This window comes from Dermacentor andersoni, chromosome 8, assembly GCF_023375885.2.
Source record: "Dermacentor andersoni chromosome 8, qqDerAnde1_hic_scaffold, whole genome shotgun sequence".
In the NCBI taxonomy this organism is placed as follows: Eukaryota; Metazoa; Arthropoda; class Arachnida; order Ixodida; family Ixodidae; genus Dermacentor; species Dermacentor andersoni.
In genome coordinates, this window is record NC_092821.1 from 142,486,659 (window position 1) to 142,511,002 (window position 24,344).

General features: G+C 48.6%; 1 protein-coding gene and 1 pseudogene across 1 annotated transcript in view; one reads left to right on the forward strand and one right to left on the reverse strand.

Annotated features, from left to right (window-relative positions):
* The window catches only part of osp (myosin phosphatase Rho interacting protein outspread), a 119,938-nt gene that overhangs the window by 61,157 nt on the left and 34,437 nt on the right, over positions 1-24,344 (reverse strand). The gene's annotated exons all lie outside the window — the stretch shown is intronic.
* On the forward strand, positions 20,872-21,037 carry LOC126526080 (U2 spliceosomal RNA; annotated as a pseudogene).

The window sequence follows — 24,344 nt, forward strand, 5'->3', positions numbered from 1 at the left end:
TCGGATTTAGCTTAGGAGACCACAAGAGAAAGAAAAAAAATCTCAACTTCGCACAGGCGAACTTCTTTTAGCACACTACGGCCACACGAAAAAGGGATCAAAAATCATGCGACAGTCAAAAAACGGGCGAAAACAAAAGCAAAGAAAGCTATTCGGCATAAAATGATTACACCAAAGAAATTCGAGCACTGAAAGTGTGCATACAATGTTGCTTACGTACAATAATCGTATTATTTTTTTCTTGTAATAAATGAGTTGGAAAGTAATAGCGCGCTCCCGTGTTCTTACAGCAGCGCTTCCTTTTCGTTGTATGCATCTGACAGAGCTAGAACAAGTTTGCAATGAAAAAAATAAAGAAAAAAAAACAGCTCGCCACACCCCCCCCCCCCCATATTACCACAACTACACTACTACAACTGGCGCGGGCCCTACGGTCACACATAGCTACAACACGGATTACTCCTCCCCCTCCCCTCCCCCACACACCTTTTCTTTTTTTCTTGCATTTCTTTTTTTTCTTTTCTGGCTGCGTCTTTGCGCAAGCCAATAAATACGCGTGAGACCTCGCGTGCACTATGCCTGCTGCCTGTGGGTCTCACGAAGTCAAACGCCAAGGCGCTGATCGAATCGCGCAGTCAAAATGACGGGAAAGAAAAAAGAAAGCCGTTACACTCTTGCTGATACTATTGTTCAACCGGCGTCGGACACTTTACTACGACGTTATACGAACGGAAAAAACAGTGCGAATTTTCCTGCCGTCCTCCAGTGCAACCAGCTAATATTCAGAGCTGGTTGTAACTTCCTCCAGTTCCTTTCGCTGCACTATCTGAACGCCCATCTAAGCACACACACACACACACGTACACATATATACGCGCTCTAGGAAATAGTAACGACCTTACACGAAGCAACAAGTTAGGCTTGGCAGCGCCGCAAACCACCCGACTGCCTCGCCTATGAGTTCCGTATTTCTTCTCGCAGTGGCCCCGCATGACGTCACCTAAGCGTCACCACCAATGGCTACTAGGGCGTTCCGACGGCGTCGGCAGGTGCGCGTCGTATTAGTAAAAAATTTCGCACCCTTGAGAGTGCTCGTTTGTGCCCGTGATAAACACCGTTACCACCAGGGCGGTAAAAAGAGAGAAAAAAATTACTACAACTGTTGTGTAGCAATTTTTTTTATAGGTATCAGGCTGCACCTGCGATGAGAGGAGATGTAGTCAAAAACTTAATTCTGGCCCTTTACAGCACGCACGAAAATATTTCGCACGAGAGTTCGACAACGCGAGAGCTATTAAAAATTTATCTCATGTAGTTTGCGCGTCATCTGTCAAAAGTATCATAACATTTAGTTTGCCACAAAAAGGACACACAGACAAAAAAAAAGAGAGAGAAAGAGAGAACGACATTCTACCCAATCAACCACACAATTCCATTTTCAGTGCGAGGGTCTTAAGCACGTGATAAACTAGCGCCAAAATGTTTACCAGCACCAAGAAACTGCTTACTGCGGCCATGAGCAAATGTCCAACAAGAGCTTTTGTGCCTTAGCTAGACCGCGTGGCGAATGTTATTACGCTGCCAAATTTATACAATTCTGCTCCTGCGATGCGTTCTAGAGCTCGCGAAACAGTTCCGGCTTCTCTAGCATCGAACGGCTAACGACCGCGTGCGCCAAAAAACGTGGCCTCCTAGATTAAAGCAAGCTTTGACCAGCGCGAATAAAACGAGGCGAAGGACGAGGAGCACGAAGATACGCAGACGAACGCTGAGTTCCAACTGTTTATTTTGAGCGTCCGAGTAATATTTATACCATAACTTTAACAAAAAAATCGTCAACTTGACAGTCATTCAATCTCTACGATATTACAACGTTACATAGGCTAAAGGAAACCATTTAAACAATTTTTTCTTATCTTCTTGATAGCGAAACAAAATGCATCGACACACAAGCACTGTCACTGCTTGGTAAGGAGATAAAATTTTTAGATGGTTTCCTTTAGCCTATGAAACGTTGTAACATCGTAGAGATTGTACGACTATTAGGTTTTCTTATCTTTTTTTTTGTGTGTGAAAATTAAGGAATAAATATTGCTTCGACGCTCAAATAAACGGCTGGAAGTCAGCGCTCGTCTATGTCTCTTCGTGTTCCTCGTCTTTCGTCTTTTTATTCGCGCTGACTTAGAGTTTGCTTCAAGATCACGAATCAACTCGCGCCACAGTGCTGCCCTCCGAGATCCGTTTCACGTCGCGCCTTGTGCCAGACGACTGACTAGGCTTCGCAATTTAGGACGCCATCCAAAGACTGACTTCACTTGCAATGCTTTGACGGATCGTTACGAATATGGAAAAATACTATCGGTAAATTCCGAATGCTTTTGTATCGCTTCCCGACAATGTTGTACGTCTGCATTTGGCTCTCATCGATTTCATTCTACATTCTATGTTCGTACAATGCAGTAAGAGCCGGAACCCGTTCCGAACCGTTTGCACACTCCCTACAGCAGCGGTATCGAGCAAATGTTTGATTCCGGACAAAGTCAGGTAAAGGTCAAGGACAAGCACGCAAGCTCAGGACGACATTTACACGCCTTCTAAAAGGATTAGGCGATGAAACACTTGGAATGTGTATTACCCAAGATCAACAACCTCGCGCAAGACAGTCGAACGACGTCAATCCTAGGGTGGCGAAAGATGCAGCTGGCTACAGACGTCATGGCTGCACATGACGTCACAAGTGGCATTCCGGATTGCGGTGTTCAATATCATATATCGCCGAGTTTCAAAAGCTTTCGGGAGACGTCATATTGCCACGTCACCTGTCGGCAGAGGCGTGAACTCTTGACAACAGCACATGGCCGCTAATTCTTATACCATAGTGTCCTTAATTCTACAAACGTGGATGATTGTTGCAGGGTCAGCTGGGTACCAAGAGTTTGTCACAGCGGAGTGTTGTGTTACGATGGCGAGCTTCATAAATCATAAATGATCGATCATAAATTGATCATCGATCATAAATAATCGGATAACTCTTAGAATACAGCTCTCAATGATTCCGGCCAACCTTTTGTTAATTTTTTTTCTCTGTTTTTATTCTGCAAATACGTTGTACTCTCCGTGGTTTCGACGTAACAACAAATGTGGTAACCAAAACGCGAAAATGAATGGTCACAAGCGAAACTCAAATGCGCATGTTTGGTGCAGAAGGGGCATATAAATCGTAAATGCAACACCGGTCCAGCATTGACTGCTGCCGTGGTCCTGCGTTGGCCTGACATTGGGTGTGATGGCTGAATGTTAGGCCGCCACTGGTCATGTTCTGGCGGTAATATATTCGTCTTGTGGCGGTCCAGAAATGACTACGACAGCAGGCCAACAATAGACCGGGTTCCAGTCATATGCGAGTACCGGGCCAACGTTGGAACCACGCTTGTCCAACGTATTTCCAAGTTCGGCCCGAAGTCGGGTGTGCAGCCTGGGGAAAGTGGAGCTGCAGGCAGTGGCGACACAACCAGGCTCGGCAGATAGGCACTAAGACGCAAGATATCTCCCATGTACACCGAAAAGAAAACAAAAGAACAAAATGAAAAACATGCACAATATGTATTCGCCCCCCAGCGCAATCTGTTTTCGTCTGCCACCACCCTCATATCCTCGTGCGCACGTCTTACTCAGGGCATCCCTCCCCATCTAACTACGGGTTCGCGCTCACCTATTTATTTATTTCGTTTCCTCGCGCAAAGTCGTGATCTTCTCGCCCCCGCTTCGCTTCACCATCTGCTCCACAGATGCCGGTAATTCTTCACTGCTACGCTTTAGTTTTTATCAATATTTCTTTTTCTTTTATGTTTTTTTTCCCGCGCCAGCACAAGTCGGGGACGCCCGGCACGCAGCAGACGAAACTTGCTCACGACGCACACCTGCAACAATTCGACGTCTGCAAAAAAAGACGCCACTAGTAGGGACTAGCAAAACCAGAGGCGGCCATTTTCTTGTCTTTGTTTCATTCAGACTCGTCGCTCTGAGCAGCCTATTGCAGACGGCGAGTTCTTTTGTCTCTGTAGCTTCTGCATCTCCTCGAAGACGGAATCCTCGTTTCCCCTTGTTTCTATTCTGCGGTCACGCACTCGCGCGCGTGGTGTATAACACACTGAGAACGAGCCCATGCGTACGCTATTGTAAGTTTGTATTTTTATTGCGTTTTAACTGCGCTTTTCTTTTTCTACCTGCCCGGCGTCTGCCGTTGATAGCAGACGTGCTCTCGATGCGCGTGCTCTCCTGTCTGTCCCTCCACCTCACAAGCAGCGGGCAGAGTTTCCTCACGAACCGCCCCGCGTGCGACGAGCGTTCTTTTCCTTTTTTTTCTTCCTCCCTTCTTCGCAGGCACGAGTCGTCTCAAGGTCACGGGGCCGCGAAGGTAAGAAAACGTGAAACAAACAAAAACGCACTTCTCGAGGCAGCGAAACCCAAGCTCCTGAGCATCCGCCGTATATATACCTACAGCGACGTTGCCGCCATCTCCCTCAAGCAGACGATTCCGACGAACCTCACGACGGTTTCCAAAGAACGGAAAAACAAGAAAATAATAATAATAATGATAACAGCGACAGAGAGATGCGAGCGAGGGGACGAACCGGCGCGGAATGATGATAGTCATAACGGCAATAATAACAGATAGCAATAAAAGAAAGAAGAAGGCAGCCGCTAAAGAAGCGCGGAAACAGGGCCAAGTGAGGCAACTGGAGCGAATCCTCGACCGTGGAATAGAACGGAGCGGCGTCCTGACGTACACACGCACGCAGAAAAAGAATGCACGCTTCTGCGGCCCCAATGTCTCGCATAGGGACGTTACTGTATATGTACAGTTGTCTTCCCCACCCCCCCCCTCAACCGTTCTTCGACCGTCACACGCATTTGTGCGCCCCCCCCCCCCCCCACCCTTTTTGTCAGCCGGCTGAATCGGCGATCACTAAACCAGAACGCATACACACTCGCGTGTCGCACGAGCATTATCCGCTGCACACACACCGTGTCCACGTCCTTCTGTTCTTTTTTTTTTTGTTCGTTCTATTCAATACCCGCCGCCCGAAGTTATTACAACGGCGGCGCAGAACCGTGCACACACCACCGTGCGCATAACGCGCGTCTTTGAGTACGCGCATAACTTCGCGCTTCTGCTATATTCTTATCATTGTCGTCCGCTGCGCACCCTACCGGAACGAAACGCGTATCGTTCGTCTGGCATAACTTCACGCGTCCGCACTGCGGTTCCTTTTCTGATCGTTGTCGCCTGCTGCGCACGCTACCAGAGCGGAACGCGCGAGCGCGAGCGTATATATGTCGTTGTCGTCTGGAACCGTTGCGCTTGTGGATTCCTACGCGGATCGGCTACTATACCGGCTAAGCTCTGGTGGGCAAACAGAAAGAAGCTTCATCTTCCTTTAAAGAGTTGGATTAAGGCGGAGATGGCAATCTGCGGATGAACGGGCACTTACGTACAAAACTGGGTTTATTTTATCTTTTTCTCTAGTCTGTGCGGACTGGGTGGGCCTTACAAGCACGTTCGATTGCAGACGTGGCTTCTGAATGGGTATGAACGACAGAATGTGACTTAGTAGTACTAGGGTCCTATACCTATGAAGGGTAGCAGTAGTATGCGAGAAAAAAATGACAGAATGAAACTCCCAGTTTGGCTGTCACGAATACACTATGCGCGAAACCGTAACGCTGTTTTATTATCGTTATTTTAACTCGCTCCGCAACCACTACAATGTTTCCGGAACGGTACTAGGTCACTGTGTAACAGATGCCCAAGAAGACGATGAAGGTTTCTTGTAACACGCAGCCTAATACAGTCCCTTATGAAAATGACTGTTGAAATGTCGTTGGCATATTGTTGATATTGTTAATGTTGACGTCTATTAGTGTTGTCTCAATAGACTTTCAACAACATCTCAATAATTATTGAAACCGCAGAGCAGTAATTCAACAATAAAGTTGTTGGGTAGTTCACAACAAAGAAGTCGTTGACTAAATTCTGTTTATATATTGTTGAATAGTATTGAGTATTATTGAGCCATTGTTGAGTAGTTTCCAACAATGAAGTCGTTAAAAAAAATTAAATTATGGGGTTTAACGTGCCAAAACCACTTTCTGATTATGAGGCACGCCGTAGTGGAGGACTCCGGAAATTTCGACCACCTGGGGTTCTTTAACGTGCACTTAAATCTAAGTACACGGGTGTTTTCGCATTTCGCCCCCATCGAAATGCGGCCGCCGTGGCCGGGATTCGATCCCGCGACCTCGTGCTCAGCAGCCCAACACCATAGCCACTGAGCAACCACGGCGGGTGATGAAGTCGTTGACTAAATTCAGTTGATATATTGTTGAATATCATTGAGTATTATTGAGCCATTGTTGAGTAGTTTCTAACAATAAAGTGGTTGACTAAATTCTGTTAATACGTTGTTGAATTATATTGAGTATTATTGAGCTATTGATGAGTGTTCACAACAATAAAGTTACTAAATGCTGTTAACTTATTGTTGAATAACACTGAGTCTTCTTGAGCAATATGGAGTTTCGAAGTATATGTGAAAAACACACGCACATGTGTATGTGTGCGTCTTTTGCACATATATATTGTTTTACTGATCACTTGATCACCATTGCATATATACAGGGTGTTCTTTCACGTTACTTGAACCGTAGACGTATCTACCGAGTGGGCAAGGGGACAGTGACCCCTGCCCACCCAGTATATACGTTTGTGGTTTAAGTTACGTGAACCGCCCTGCACATACATACATACATACATACATACATATATATATGCCTTGACTTCAGTTACATTTACACAAGCTTTACTAAAAGCATCATCGCCCAATTTAGGGGAGTGACCAGTGCTTTTACACGTCTTATGCTCTTCTGCGGATACTACGCCGGCGAAAAACTGCACTGTTCTAAAGTACAAATAACTAAAGTCTAATTGATTATCGACTTAGGCGCACACATTGTAACAGCAGAAGCGAAGCCCCAGTTAAGAGTTCAATGAGTGCATATTTAGTAGGAATTTTTCCTGTGCCACATCAGCCTCAAGATATGAGCTAAATACATTCAAGTTGCATTTCTAGCTCCACTTGTAGAAAGCTGTACGAGAAATTGACGGATTCATTAATAAACTTACACGTACCAAGGCAAACAGCTGGTCTTCAGGGACGCTGCGGCGTATGAGGTTGGAATTATTTTGGACAACTCAAGGCCATAAAACTTTAGTGGGTACAACAACAACAATATAATAATAAGTGGCTTATACGTTGTCTACTACTTCAATATGTTCTACGCCTTTATGTTATCTACATGGAAAGGCTCGACCAAGGCCCCTTGACTATGACACGCATGCTGGGTATCTGGCCTTGCCCGACGAAGCGGCGCAAAGCCTTGAAAGCAATGTTTTCTAATATTGAATCAGCAGGTTTGCTGATTCAATATGACTCGCATAGCCTCATCAAGAACCCATTTCTAAAGCGATGAGCATTCTTAGGATGCGTCAAGTTGTTTCTGGTGCCTATCGGTATCTCCAACGGTTCACCCGCCATCTTGGGTCACATGATCTCAAGGGTGGAGCAGCACCGGGCTGCTGTGCCGAGGGAACCTAGGTTCGAAGCCAACCGTCCGACAACTTGGATCACTGGTCGTTGTGCCACTGTAGGGATTTCACGCTCTTCAGTGAACCTCTTTGATGTCAACTTGGGTCACCGGTTATGTGTAGCTCTTTAACAAACAACAATAAAAAGAAAGCACAACCCTTTCACAATTGTCGAGTGCCGGGCGGAATCGAATCCAGCCAAAATTGTAAGAACATTTATTACACACACGCCCAGCACGAAATTCGCGGCGCCGGCGCCAGACGGCGCAGCGTATCCAGAGTGAAGCGCTAGAGAGAGGCCTGGCATGTATACATGCTCTCATATGACTCGTTTCTGAAGTGACAATAAGATGTGTTGCTGCACTGCTTCAACAAAGCTAATCGCATTAAAACTGACATTCATATATTTTTTTACACTACAGGCGCAAGGAAAACACGGATGAAACACACACACACACACAGAGAGAGAGAGAGAGCAGACGCACGCAGAAGAACCCAGCTCACGACGAATCGAATTTCGTGAGTAAAGCTCTTGTTTGGGCTAGTTGGTTCATGCTTGAATGCGCAAAGAGCAAGGCGCAATAGACCAGGACAGAAGAAAAACACAAACGACAGGACCGGCGCCGGTCCTGTCGTTTGTGTTCTTCTGTCCTGGTCTATTGTGCCTTGGTCTTTGCACATTCAAGAATTTCGTGAGCTGGGTTCTACAGGGATTGTTTTTTTTTTTCTTAGATTTAATCGCAAAGTTTTACCAAGGTTATCTGTCTTCATCGCTTAGGACTACTTACTGCGCTGCTGCTAGGACTACAATACCTACACTTTTTTCTTTCTATTCTTGTGTCCGCCTTCTTCTAGGGCCTTTATTCCCATTCGTCCCATTCCCTACAGAGTAGCACTTAGGCGAATAAACGCTGGCTAATCGCTCTGCTTGTCAATAAAGAGTTTTCTCTCTCCATTCTGTTATAGTTACAATGGACTTGACGTCTGACTACACGCGAGGAGCTGCTAAGCAAAAAAAAAAAAAGGAAATGCCCGGGGGTGCTCGGCAGGGGCCGACGGCACGACGGCACCCGAACAGCGAAGCGTCACCCCCAGATGTCGCCACGGCGTCTCTCCCCCTTCTTTTCCACTCCCCTCGACGCGCACACCCCCCGCACCCGCTTCCTCGTGGCACGTCGTGTAGTCCTCGGCAAACAAAACACAGCTCATCATCTCAACGAGCAAGCGAGCAAGCGAGCAAACGAGCAAGTAAACAAACAAACAGCCAGGTACCCCGCTCAATCGAGTCGCTACACTACGCAACACCGGTCGCGCGGGAATATAATGTGGGCGCCGCCACAGGAGGACGACGCCGACGCAGAACAACAACAAACAAACAAACGCTGGGGAGGGTGAAGCAAGGCGTGCCTTGCCAAGCAAGGAAGAACAGACGACAGCGACCACGGAGGACATTTGGCACGCTCCGTCCCGGTGCATGTCGTCGACGGCGTCTTCGTCGTCGTGAAGGGAAAACAAACGCCCTTCTGCTGGCGGCAGCAGCAGCTGCCAGCTACCGCGCAACGAAGACAGAAGGAAGGGGCCGCGCGTCCAACGATAACGTCACCTGGAGTCGCTGCGGACGGCGGGAGGTGAGAAAGAGAGAAACGACTAGGGGAGGGGGGACAGATAGAGAGCGAGACGAAGCAGCAGGGTGGGAAGGTAGAAAGACGAAAACACATGCACGTATGGAAGTGGCGAAGGAAAAGGTACGCACAAGAAACGTCTGCTGAAAGCTCCTGTAGCAGCAGACTACAACGGCGGACGTGCATGCATACGTCTCACTAAAATTGTCGTACAGTGGAAAGGGCGGTAGCTCGCGACCGGAGCAGCCAAATAGTCAATATGAAATAGAACACCTGTGTTTTCTTTGAAGACAGTAAAAAATTTGGGGTTTCCTCGCCGAAGTTCGAAAGCTGTTTCCGAGCATCGGCCTAAACGCAGTCTCAGCGGGGGACTCATCGAGACATCCACCGAAGTCGGCTAGGAGATACGTGACCCAGCGAGTGTTTGTATTTCGTGTTTTAACGCGATAGCGTCAAAGGCCTCCTGTCGCAGAAAATCCGGCGTCTGCGTCCAGCGTTTCGAACTACGCATACCCAGCCACGCCGGCCCTCCACGAAGCTCAATGAACTTACTGAGCTAATCGAATTTCTCAAAGTAAAATGTGTCAGAAAAATCGTAAAGTACAACTTACACACAACCTACACACACGACAGCGTCGGATTATAATTTGAATATACAAGAAAACATCATTATGTCACGCAGAAACTCAAAACACAAACCCTTTTCGCGAATTTCAAAGGCCATAAACCGGCGCGGACAGTTCCTTGCAACAGCTCCAGATGGCGCTCACCTCCGTCGTAGCGTAGCGGACGTGGTAGTTCATAGTGGTGTTTTTTTTTTTTTATTGGTTAACCTAGGTAGGATATTAGGCAGCATAGTAGCAAGAGCTTGGTGGCGCAAGCCACCGCCCCGTTCCAAAGGGGACGCTCATAACATCCATCCATCCATCCAGCGTAATCGCGGCCCACGCAAGAAGCCGCGTTTCTACCAGAAAGCTCGCCTTCGTGCATAGCGTTGGCCGCCAGCGTTTCCTGGTGAGTATTACGGTTACATAAGCTGCAGTTGCCGTCAGAGAGAAGCAGTCAGGGATATTTGAATGATATCGCGTTCCACTCTTAAAGGAGAAGCTTAAAGGGCCCCTGAAACGGTTCGGACAAATTTTGTAGGCGCGTAGGGTACAGCTTAACTACAACATTCGCACCACAATTTCAGTGAAGCGTTACGTATTAATGGAGCTACAAGCGATTAGAAGCTGCCTTCCTCCCTAGCCATGCTTTTCCTCCTCAACTCGCTCGCCGAGCGAGCGGCGCTAAGCTCCGCCTTCACTGGTACTGCGTCACGATGCGACGTCACATTGTTCACTTCCGGTTGTTTTGGAGCACGCCCCCTCCCGCGCGAGACCTCTCCGCTAGCCGCTTGGCCGTCGACCAAGAGCTATCGAAGCAGCGTGCGTTGCGAGCATTCTGTAGTAGCGCCGAACGTGTCCGGTATTCCGGTAACCACAGGCAAGCTGGTCATTTCGGCAAATGACTGGAGGCATAAACTCAAGCGGATGAAGGAACTTAAGCGTAGACGTACGGGAGCAGCCTGATCGGTCAGCACGGTCCAGACACTTGTTGGCGCAGCGCTTAACCAGTCAAACAAAGCGCTAATATTGCTCTAAGCAAGTGTAAAACATTCTAAACATTTATAAAAACAAGGTGTTGATGATTACACTCCTGCGAAAAATCCACACCAGCAGCAAGGAAGAATACACTTTGTTGCTGCTACTGTGTATGGTGGAGCTCTGTGCCACCAGATGGCTGCACCGTTCAGACCATTCACATTAGCCCTTCTGCTCATCTCATGGCTCATCCCAGCTAGGGTGGCTAGAAGGGGAGGTGTGAATACCGGCGGCGCAAACGTGACCCCACAGCGCACCGATGCCGCGGGGCGGCGCTGTTGACCAAGGCGGGGTAAGTACGCAGCCGAAATGAGCGCCTCGCCAGCCTCGCGTCGGCTGCATCTCTACCAGCGAAGTGAAAGTGAGCCCGTTTCGGGTATCGCGCGCTTTCTGCGAGCGTCAAAGAATGAATCTTTATCATGAAAACAATGTTATGTCAGCCCAAATCATTACTCCTGTGAAATTTTACGGGCCCAGTTCGCACTGTACCGACATTAAAACGCGTTTTGTCTGCGCGCATTTCGTGAGCTGGCTTTGGGTGTTAGGAGCTAGTGGGGGCTTCGAAATAATTTCGACCACTTCGGGTTCTTTAACGCGCACTGACATCATACGGCACACGGGCGCCTTGCATATCGCCTCCCTGAAAATGCGACCGTCGTCCTTGAGATCAGCAGTCAATCACCCTATGCCCTAAGACCCCTAAGACCTGTAAACTGCAGACATTACCTGATAAAGTCTGGACATATTTACAAACCACTTTTTGTCTGCGTGCGCTTGTAGACCTGTAGCATGTCATTTTGATGATCATATAAGGAATGTACTATGATTGCAGACAGTGAAGCAACAGATCTGGTCATGAAATCGTTCATTAACAAGTGAGCAAAAAAATATACAACACACAATGTTTCAGTGTTTTCCGTTTCTTCTCACTGCTCTGCTGATTGACACCTTTAAGCAAAAAGTGAATCCTTGTGAGGCAATAAAAACGTATAACTGAGGCTGTCAGGGTAGCAGAATGGTCTAGGCAACCAATCTTTAACATTTAACCAATTGACTGCAAAATCTCGGCCACAGCTTTGGCATGCTAGCGTGTTACACTGAATTAAATATTATGGGGTTCTACGTGCCAAAACCACTTTCTGATTATGAGGCACGCCGTAGTGGAGGGCTCCGGAAATTTTGACCACCTGGGGTTCTTTAACGTGCACCTAGACGAGTGTTTTCACATTTCGCCCCCATCGAAATGCGGCCGCCGTGGCCGGGATTCGATCCCACAACCTCGTGCTCAGCAGCCCAACACCATAGCCACTGCGGCGGGTGTTACACTGAATAAACGAGTGAGTTTGTTTTCAAGGGCATTGTCCAGCTTATAGGACGATTCTGACGGATATAAAAGGCCCTGAAGGTCCCACTCTTTGGATGCCTCTGGTGGAAGCTCTCTGGGGATATTGGCTTTATGGTGCTTCGCAGTCTTCACAATGTGTGGGCAAAACACGTCTTCTCGCCACATAACCTGCAATGTAATAAACTAGCCGTGCGTCGCTGCGGTGCTCAACATAACTTTGGTGGTCCACAGCATCTCGCCCTCGAATGACGGAATATCGGGAGGAACACTCCAAAACAGGCGACGAGACCAAATGACAGCGGAGGGCGCAGGCCAGCGCGGGAGTACCACGCCGTAATACCACGTCGCGAGCAGCAGCGCCACGTTCTCCCTGGTGGCATCGGTGCGCAAGGGGGTCACGCGCGCCCGAAGGAAAGCGTCGCCGGTATTCACACCTCCCCTTCTAGCCACCCTATCCCAGCACAGTCAGGCGGCCAGACCCTGTCCCCTTGCGCTTGCCCCAATATCGAACTCGCCAAACGCTATTGCGTTAGTAATCTTCCGGTGTAAAGTGACGGCCACAAAGGCGCAAATCCTGGCGTCGATCGGATAGCGGCAGTCCGATGCGCAGCAGCCAGTTCGCTCGTATGCTGCCTCGTAGAGGGACACAATGTCGCAGCTTGACATATTGCCAGTCGCTAGGTTTGCAGTCCACAAGGCAACAAAGTCGAATCATAGTGCTCGTGAAAAGACTGAGACCGACTCTGACCGCGGAGCTCTCGTCAAAATGGAGCATGTTTTAACAGAAGCAGACGACGCTTGCTGTGTGCCGGAAGTGCTTAAGTGTACTGAAAAATTGTTCTTGTGCCTTCCCTTTATGTTACTTTCTTTTTATAAAAACAAATTAACTAACATTCCAACTATTACGAAGATCGCTTGTTTACCATAAAGTTGGAAAAATTATCGATCACGCGCCCTGGTCAGCCAATCGTATAGCTCGCCCCACTGACGTCATATGGGTGATTTCCGTCATATGGGTAGGGGCGGCTTAAAATTCCGCCGAGCAGCGTGCTGCGATCGGCAGCGACGTGCATTTTTAAAACCTTATAATAAATTACACGCTTTACGCGGAGCACTTAGATGTGTCAATTAATGATCAGAAGGACCTACTCTAACGACTCAGTATGTTTGTAGAAAATCGTCAAAATCGTTTCACGGTCCCTTTAAGCGTCGTCCAAACTTTTAAGAAATGTACCACGACGCTTTGACGCGAAAGCTATAGTTAGCGAGTGCCAGCAATCGAAGTAAGAACGCGAGGTTCTGCACGTATGCCTTCTTTGAATGTCGAGCAACTCTTCACTTTCACGTTAGAACACGTGCCTAGCAGTGCGTGCCAGCACGTATGCAAGTAACAGGGAATGTGGTGCAGTGGTTGTCGTATACCTGGCTCCCAAACGGCAGATCATGAGTGTTATGCTTTTCCAAAGCCGACACAGTTTACCTCTGTGCCAAACTTTATAACGCACATTTAACCTTTGCAATGAAAAACTATACCTACCCGATACAGCCGTGGTCGTCAATCTTGATCGAACATTAGGTGGTCTAAGGTCTTAGGTCTTAATGAACATTAATAGCCCCCCTTCCCTTTCTTTTTTTTCTCCTTCTGCCATAGCAGACCAGGCTTCGCACGTACACATTCGACACAGTGTCGTGTTTCCTTCCTCTACAACAAAATCAGACAACCTAACCAGTGTACGTTATCGTGAGGAAGCTTTAGCTAGAGGACTCTTATCTAAATACATGGGAACGGAGAAAGCGTTTTTCTCGTCAACCATAGCCCCAAATTAGTTTGTTGCACTTAGATGAAAGCTTAATTCATTTAGAAGATGTCGTTGAAATCTAATGACTGTTGGAAATGAATTTTTGGCTTAAGCCAACAACTTTTTAAAGATCGTTGAAAATTGCACATTTTCAGAAAACGAAACTATCAAGTGCCCAACTGTAACTCGGCATTCAAAAAAGATATCACGATTCCGTAAACTGCATCTGATGGTAAATCTAAAGCGGACAAAATTGATGTATTATACATCATTCTCAAGTACACCACTAATATGCGAGTAGGATTTTTACGAAACCCTCGTAAACATTGTAACAAATTCAGATAAGATATAAATTGATATGTCAAATTTGTGCGCTTGAGCTACTCTAATGGCTGCAGGTTACTTAACTGTGATATGTGTTTATGGTGCAGAAATATGAATTTGTAACTTTGTGCTTCTAATTTTTTCAAGCTTACAAAACGTTGGGCAATTTTTATTGAAATATACTAACGTCCGAAATAAAAATTTCGCGGTCATAAAATTCCGCTAACTTAGTCGCTAGAATTTGCCTTTTTTATCTCAAATACAACAAAATTCACTCAAATCAATGAAGAGACTGCCTCATAAAAGCATTTCTGAATGTCTTCGAATAGGTGGCAAATGAGTTCCGAGGTAAAGCTTCCTCTTCTTCACTGCTCTGTGAAGAAAACTCGTTGAGATGGCCGTTACTTGATACTGTGTGCAAACAGCGCTACCTTCTATACAGCCGAGAAAAGCAACTGAAGCTGATCGTCCTATCACGGCCCTCACGGCCTCTGAAATCCGCACGCACTGAAGGTCTCCGAGGCCATGTTCAAATGTCAGACAGGCATTCCCGCTTTAAGGCACCACAATATCCCGCCTGCAGCTCCTGTCTTCGAAGATCATGACGGTACGACGCCACAAACAGGCTACGATGTACGTCTCGATATCCGGAAAGTTACGAAATCTCAACACGGCCCGTATTCATGAAACGATCATTCACGTAAGTGTCCGTTCGCGATTGGTTGTCGCAAGTGGCGATCGTCTGCATGATTACGCACATCGCTATCGTTAGTAGCTGAAGCCCAAACACCGGCCACTGGGGAAACGCGCACCCGCAAAGAGAAGTTCTGTGCATACGGGATCGAACTGAGCCTTCTGCTGCTGCGCCACTTACAGCCCATTAGCTGTCACAATGCTGCACAAATTTTGCGAATCAACAAAGTGTGGAGGAGCAGACGACGCTGTTGCACCGTCGTTTTTTACGAGCGCCCGAGACAGCCGTCTGTAGCGCTCTGACTTGCCGACACATGGAAACAGCGCCCTGTTAGTTGCCGCAAGGCGCTGCACAGATTTATCGAGTAAACAAAGGGTGGACAAGCAGTCAACTGCCGACGCCGTTTCGCCGTTGTTTCTTGCGAGCGCCCGAAACTGAGCCGTTCGCTGTGCTTCGACTTCCTGCCGCGGGCGAAGAGCGTTAGCTGCCCGCGATGCTGCACCCATTTACCAACAGAGGCTGTGAAGGAGTAGCAGACGACGCTGATTTGCCGTTGTTTCTTGCGAGGGCGGGGGTTGAGAGAAAAACAAACAGACGGGGCAACGCATCCTCCTTTCGCCGGTCTGTACAAGAGAACAGGAGAGAACTACGCATTAACTGCGCACCGCCAGCGCCACGACACTATAACAGCGTCGCCGACGACCAGGACAACGACGGTCGTCAAGGTGATGAGGAAGTCGCGCAGACAGCTGTCTGTTACGCCGTGTACGCGCCATACGCTGCACACGCCGCGTACACGGGCAAGCCGCGTGCTTGGTTGTTCGACCCGCGCGCCCCAACGAGGGCGCGGAGCAGGAAAAAGAACGGTGCAAGCACAGAGTTTAACAGGAGGCAAGCATGACCTCTGAGATCGGGAGACAGGCGCGCAGTGCGACACCGCGCGCCCTCCGAATCTCGGAGGCCACGGAGCAAAGACCTTCGCGACCGGTGGATAAACGCGCACTCGAGTCGATCAAAACGCACGAGCTCCTAAACAGACAAACTACGTGCTTCCTAAACAGACGCTGCGATAGACAAAACACCGGACAAGAGACAGACACCGGATAGAGAGCTACGTGTGTACATCACTGGCTGATCGATCGATTGATTGATTGATGAGACATAATTTTTTATTAATTAGTCGATTTTGCATCTCAATTTTTTTGCAAGTATTGTACGCCGCTTCGAGTAGACCAGCTCATGAACTAGAATTGTGATATCTGCCACAGGTAACATTTAAAGACTTTTGACATATTTCGCTGAAACACCCTGTATAGGTCTGTCCCGCCGCCGGGCGAGTCGAACCCGCGACATCGTACTCAGGGGCAGAACGTCGTGTACTAAGCCACAGTGGCGGGCAGAGAGTGCCACATGCAAATGCAAGATTCACAACACCCAACCCACACGAAGATTCTTGAAATAGCTAATTTGAATTGACGTTAACGCGACTGTAAAAAAAAAAAAGTCAATTATTGGTGATTTAACGACTGACAAACTGGTTGTTATGAACTCCTAAGAGAGAAAGGTGTGGGCTCCGAGTTGTTGCCGACTACATGACGTTCACTAACAGGTGCATACATTAAGATTCAAAGCTGTGCAGAAATGCATCCTTGCGATACCTTCCCATGGTAATGCGGCGCCCGCCACCTAGTGTTCAACGTCACAACGCAATCGCCACTGAGCCACGTACCATGGCGGGTGGCTGATTGTCCGTGGTTAAAATGAAGTTCAAGCTTCAATTTCTGGACTTCGCCGCCAAAACCCGGTAGCCCGTGAGCCCACTGTGACGTCATCAAGCTAGCTGACGTCACCATCGGCCTCTTCCGACGGTGAGAGAGTGGTTCGTTTTGCTATTGCGCAAGGTGTAGTGGCTTATTAACGCAGTTTAAAGGAGGACCGACATGACATTTTAGACATGCCGTTGCTTTGCCCTAGATGAAGGTCAAAACACTTTAAATCGAAAAATTACTGCGCTAGACAGGCCGCAGTAATTTACAATGACACGTGTTTCTGAAGGCTAGTTTCGGTTTCAGTACCCATGAGGTGTAAACCTCGTGACGTCACGATGCACGTCCTGGCTCCGTTCTGCGATCGCTGTCATACACGACCGCAGCTAAAACGTTTATGCGTAGAGCTCTCGTTTATTGCTTCACGAGCAACGTCATCACACCTAGTGTAGCAGCTACACGTAAGTCAGCAAATTTCGCTCTGTGTCATGACGTCACGACAAGGCCGATGACGCCAGGTCAGGCATTTCGAGACCGATTTTCGGTACCAAATTCAAATATCTTGCTTGCTTGTGCTTTTGCTGGGCTAGTCGGTAGGAACGTATTTGGATGCAATATTATATGAAGAAAGACTAGCACAGGAAAACGCGACAGGAAAGACGCGCATTCTGCTCTTTCCTGTCCCGGTCTCACTTCACATTGTTTCGCCGTCCCATTGCACCGTAATACGATATCCTGTTTCTCAAACTTCCCACTCGCAAAGTCGCTCCTCTTTACGCACGACAATCGTATGGCACAGCCCTACAACTTAAAGAATTTGTGCCAGCACACCTTGACCTCTTTATTCCTCTCTAATGCTCCTTCAATATTTCGCATCTGTGTCGTTTCGAAGTGAGGAAACGCCGGTACCGCAGCTCCAAGTAAGGAGCCCCATGCAACGAGGAAGAGATCTTGCCCTCCCTCTCCCCCGTGGTGGAGGAGGAGGGGAACCCTGCCTCGTCGTCTTCCTCACGGCAACGCGCGCTGAGACCCACGCCAAGCAGACATCCAGCAACGCCATGCCGCCGCCGGCGTCACACACACACACAACCGCCAACGGCGCGCGAGGTCGTCGACCCCGCCGCCCGCCCGCTTGCCCACCACGCTCTCACGTGTTTGTGTGCGTGTCCACGTTACACGGCTGGCGGAGAGACGGTTCCAGCAGCCTGTGCACACAAACATAACCGCGCACAGAAAGACAGAAAGAGAGAGAGAGACGCGCATAGATGCGCGCGCACGCACGCAGAGACAGACGTGCGCACACACTCACAAGCAGACGTACACATACGCGAACTCACGGACAGACGTACACCTACACACACAAACAGACGCACACACCCAGAGACAGAGGTGCACAAAGGCAAGGACACGCACAGACGTACACATACTGGGGCGCTCACAGATAGACGTGCACAGAGGCGCACAAAAGCGCGCTTGGAGACAGAGGCTCACAGAGAGGCGCAATTGGAAGAGAATGGCGGAGGGGAAATAGGCTGGACGCAGCGCACAAGAGAGCCCGAGTAACGGGGAGAGAAAAAAAAAAAAAAGCTCAAAGCGCCGTGCGTGTCTGCACCGTAACTGCCGGCAACACGGAAAGAGAGCGCGTGGAACATAAATAAAACCCGGCGGTACGAAGACGAGACGCTCTCCCTCCCTCCCTCCCTCCGGATTGCATCAAGAGGCACAAAACGCCGGGACAAGCGAGAGGGAAACGACGGACGTAAACAAAACCCAACGGGACAAGCTATGCCGCCTATTTGGCAGCAGGATCAGCCGTCTTTTCTTACACGTGCGCGCTCCATTAAAAGGGAGTACAAAAAAAAAAAAAAAACAGGGAAGAGGGGAGGGGGGAACACAAGAGCGAGAAAGCACGGCGCGCCTTGCCTTGCGTCTCCCTCAGACAAAAAATAAACAAAAATAAAGGAAAAGGTGCAACGATTGCAGAACGCTTACGAGTCTCGGCGTCAACTTAACAGAAAGCTGATAACTGGCACTTTGTCGTAACGTATTAAAGTTACAGGCGATTGGGGAGGACCGGCCGGAAACGCCCCTGAGTAACGGGCACCCTATAACCTGCGCTCTAAAAAAAAAAATTGTAAGCTATTCCACTCTTTGAAGGTGGATGGCCAGCGAAGCTGTTTAATACGACACAGAGGTGACACAGAATTTTGAACATCGGTACGGACACGTTAGAGAGCTTTAGTTTAGGGTACGCAAGCGGCTTGCGTACGCAAGAACTAGGGGCGAAGGTACTGCGCATGCGCAGACTATATAAACATCACGGTAAATAATAGAGAGTTTTAGTTTAGGGGACGCAAGCGGCTTGCGTACGCAAGAACTAGGGGCGACGGTACTGCGCATGCGCAGACTCCCACGTGGACGCAAGCGGCTTGCGTACGCAAGAACTAGGGGCGACGGTACTGCGCATGCGCAGACTCCCACGTCTGTGTCTGCGCATGCGCAGTACCGTCGCCCCTAGCTCTTGCGTACGCAAGCCGCTTGCGTCCCCTAAACTAAAACTCTCTATTTACCGTGATGTTTATATACTAGACAGTTTTAGTATAGCGTAAAGCAGCAAACGCAAAGAGTTAACGTTAGCGTTGCGTGCACCACACTGCGCATGCGCTATACGTAAACGTTGCTGGAGCTCTTACGTACGTACGCTATTTTCAGGATTTAGCGTTGAACGCTAACGCACGCAAGGGGAGCCTTACGTATGGCAAGATGGCGGCGCCAGTCGAAGTGAGAGCAGCCCGCTTCGGATCTATCGAGTCGTCTGCCTGCACTGCTAGGCTCTATCCGTCCCCACTAATGCTCGTGTTCGCCTTAGATTTGTGTGATGATGCTTCGGCAGCGGCGCACAGGTGACAAATGGGCGTTGTTTGCGATATACGTCGTCGATTAGCCGGGCAGTAGGCTTAACTAGAGGGTTTGCTAATGTTTGCTCATGTTTGCTGTATCCGCCTCGAGATGGCGCCCAAGTGTATTTCGCTCGTTCGCTTGGCGTTAAGCCGCATGTGAAGCCGACGCATGTCATGTTTTCCGCGGCAAAACACAGTAGTGTGGTCGGTGCTGTGGTCACAATGCGTGTGCGTTTTACCAACGACGACGATATGAACCTCGTGAAGGAGGTTTTCGCCTTGAACCCATTCGGATGGACGTCAAGGTGGGCGTCCGTTGCAAAAAATTGGAAAGAAGTGGGAAATCCGCTTTCTGGAAGCGAAATTGCCGGCGAAACGTCCCCTCCGGTATAGCTTCGACATTGAGTGGATCTTGACGACACGTATAACCTGCGCGGTCGCTCTCATTCCCGAAGCACGAGGGCGTCTATGTCATCCCAACTTAAAAAGGACACGTAATATGGGTCCCACAGAACACTCGATCGCCGCATGCCAAGATTAATCGGTGTGTTTCGCGACTCTCGACAAAACAATGCTCAAACCAAACACCTACATGCGTAATTAACGCAGCGACTGTGGCTTTCGATAAGCTTGACTTAGGGACACACTTGCGGATTCGGCATTGGATAAGCTCGACATTTCGTGTGGATTTGGCTTTCCAGTACTTTGTGTTTTTACATCTAGATGGCGCTGTATTTGTTTGCGTTAACGTTAACGCTTTTCTCCGTTCCGCTATTCTAAAGCACTACCTTGTGCCGCGCAGTGCAGTCTTTCTTTGCGTTAGCGTTGCGTCGCACGCTAACGCTAACGCAAGGATTTTACGCTATACTAAAACTCTCTACTACCTTGTGCCGCGCAGTGCAGTCTTTCTTTGCGTTAGCGTTGCGTCGCACGCTAACGCTAACGCAAGGATTTTACGCTATACTAAAACTCTCTACATTCGCGTGGACAACGGGACCCCCGCTCCGAGGTCCCGGAGGAAACTAGACATGCGTGACGTTTCGACGGGACCGCCCCCATGGGAGAGCGGAAGGAAAGGAAAGGGTACGCAAGCGCTTGGAACGCCGACAAAGAGAGGGCGATATGAATGTAAACGTGGCCGATGCGCGTCAAAGTGTATCATCTGTTCTTATCAGCTTAATATCTGATACGGGTTGTATTCGGAACCAAAATATTTTTGCAAGTTGGCAGAGTGCTTGAAGCCTCTTCACCTCTGCCGCAGGTCGGCCAGCTATCTTCGGGATTGGGCCACGGTTATCGGTCTACGAACATGATCCGCTGGAAACTAGCCATATACAGCTTCGCTGTAAAAGGAAGCACAGGTTCGGATAGCTAAGACGATTAAGGAGGCGATTAGGGTAGGGGGAATATAGAAATCTACTACGGCAAATGCAATTCCACACACCATAAGTCTGTAAAGGCCTTCAGATCTCTAGGTTATAATACACGTTGCCCAATGTTGCCTTTAATGTTGATCTATATACAGTAAAGTATACAATTAACAGGCAGCATCTAATTAGAGTGCCAGCATTAGACTAATACTACGGTTACGGCAAGAAAGCGTCTGCTCCGGCCTTCTATATATTGATGCCTGCCTAATGCATCACATGAGCCGCGATTTTCTGCGATAGCTTCCTGGGGCTACGCAAAAATGAATACAGAACTGGTGTTCCCTTTAACAGCGTACCGTGCTGTACATGCAGCATGCAGACCATGCACAGCTGGCTCATGCAGGTTCAGGCCTCCAAGCAACACCACGCGGTTTTAACGAGTCGCGTGGCTGGAGGAGAATGCGGCTTCAAACGCGAGGGCCCAGGGCAGATAGGGAACACAAAGAGGGTGGGAAGGAGTGACGTCAAAAAGTGGGGGGAGAGTGCAGTGCATTGTAGGAACGGCCCCGTCTGCGTAGCTGCCTGTAAGGGTAGGTACGGACAGCCAGAAGGTAACAGAGTACGAAAGAACGAGAGAGTGTTTTTGTGTGCGTTTCTGTAAGAAATACAGGAAGGACATGGTATACAAATATGAATGTGAAGGCGGAACGGATTAGAGGGCAACAACGGCAGAGCTGGAAAAGAACACTGACCGAGGAAAAAAAGGCGGGGGGGTATACAACAGCGATGACGATGGGGTTGCGCGGGGAAGGGGGGAGGAAGTGCGTTGTTTGCAGGAGTGCTCGTGCGGAAACATAACCACGCAAGTGGGAACAGACGGAACGGTAAAGGGCCGCCGAACCAGAGACGGGTCTAGGAAAGTTCGAAGGAAAAAAGAAACGGCGCAGATAAGTGAACCAAGATAACACTAACCAGCAGTAGCACAGACAACAAAAGCGAAAAGAGAAGGGATATACAGATCGTAAAAAAAAAGAGTTACTAGACTTACAACTGGCCACAAACTAGCAGACGACTACAGGACGACGAGGAAGCAGAAGAGAAAAAGAATGACAAAGGACGGAACGATCACAGCGAAAACACAAAATACGAATGCTATAGGCGCTACAAATGCATTAAAAAAATACAAGACTGAAGACGCCGAGGCACTGCAGACGATTCGCATTTACATAAGAGTACCAAAAGTACGCTGACTATAGCAGACAAAAAGGATAAGCAGACGAATACAAAACAAACGACAATAGGGAAACAGAATAACAGACGACTCGACAAGGACACGGCAAATACTGCAGACGTAAAGGAAAGACGCGGGACAATAACGAAAAAGGAAAACGAAATAGTGAAAGCAACAATGAAAAGAAGCAGCCTCTTGGAGGCGCTTTGAGCGCCTTCCGCCGAGCAGTGTAGCAGGGGCAAAGCGCTAGAGGCACTGCCGGAAGGGCTTCCTATTTACCTCGATTTTTTTTTTCTAACGTACTTTTCACGCGTGAACAACAAAAGTCGCCGCCGCCCTTTTTTGTTCGTAAAAAGAAAGAGACAGCAGACGACGAGATACGCCGCAAAGCCAGCGAGAGAAAGCTGACGAAAAAAAAGAACAGGAAGGAAAGGCGGGAAAGCGCAATTTCGCATGCGTTAAACGCTTAAGGGGACGAGTGTGATTTAAAGAAACAGCAATCTAAAAAACAAAAACAAAACTGTGAGAACGTGCAGCTAGTTGGGCGTGCACGGAACGTTACGTCGGGCGTTATGCGAAGCACACCTTCTTGTACGCACCCCCTTTCCACGCTTAAACCCCTCTCCGCCATCCCGCCCATTTTCCTTCCCTCCAGCTACGTCGACAATGCCTCGACACCGCTCGACCGAAGCAGACAAGCGCGAAACGTAACACAAAAAGACGTGCAGACGACGGTATGCAGGTTATGGAGTGCCGCCGACAAAAACAGAAGGAAAATACAGCACGTCCCGTTTTGAGGCAAAGATAAAAGGCAACTAGAACGGAGGTAGTGGCCGAAATACCGATCGAGGAGAGGTGCACGATACGTTGTCAGACCTTTTGGATTTGAGTATCGCAATGGCCGTCCCGTGACAGAAGCACCGCCATCCGCTCACTCGACACTTCAACTATACGGCAAATTCTACTAGCCGACAGCAATTCCCAATTTACTCTTATTTCTGCTCCACGGAGTCACCCTAGCGTGCTTGATCTATATCACGTTTTTGCCATATTGACTGCAGTAATTCATTTTGCCAAGCTATAAAGCTTATGTTGCGAGGTTATTTATGGCTGCAACGACCCCTGCTCCACCTCTTTCCTAGTTTTTCCCCACCAATATTCCAAACGTCTCGCATATCTTTCAAGATTGAATTGCGGGGCTTAATGCCTCGAAACTGCGCTGCGGTTTATGAGGAACGCGACAGTAAAGGGCTAGGGATTAATTTTTACCAACTTAGGAGCTTTCACGCATACCCGATGCACGGTAAGCGAGCGTTTTTGCTGATCGGGATCGAACCCACGACCTCGTTGTTCAGCAGCGCAATCTTGCTTATGCTTTATCTCGACCGGGTGAGCCCTGTGGCACACGCCACATGCACCACGTCGGGTCATCGTCTGCTCAAGTCTCGGACACCAAAAGCACCATTCGCAGTTTCCACTGCAGTATCTATTTATCGTGAAATGAAAATATGCGGTACACAAGGCGTCTTCTCTTGGCGCCAAGACGTCCCGGCGCGTGGACCGATGCTTACATTAGTCAACAAGCCGTGCTCAACAAACGCGATAAGCGAGGTTACTAGCTAGCAGATGTCCCTATGTGATTGGTGCCTCTGTCCCACTGACTATTGCATGCAGACGTTCCTATTTGACTCGGTTTCGATCGCGCTACTTAGCAGACGTGGCTACTTGATCGAATTTCAGCGCCACCGACTAGCAGACGGAGCTCATTACAGCTAGCAGACATCGCAATTTCACTGGGCTTAGGTAGGTCTCGCCCGTTATAGCAGACGGAGCTAGCTAGCAGACGTCCCTATTTCATTGGGCTTCAGTCCCCCCGTGCAGCTAGCAGACGGAACTTGTAGACACCATAGCGGACGTCCCCACTTTTTGGGCTTCGGTCCCACCAACAAGAAAACGGAGCTATAATACAACTAGCAGAGATACCGTATTTACTCGATTCTAA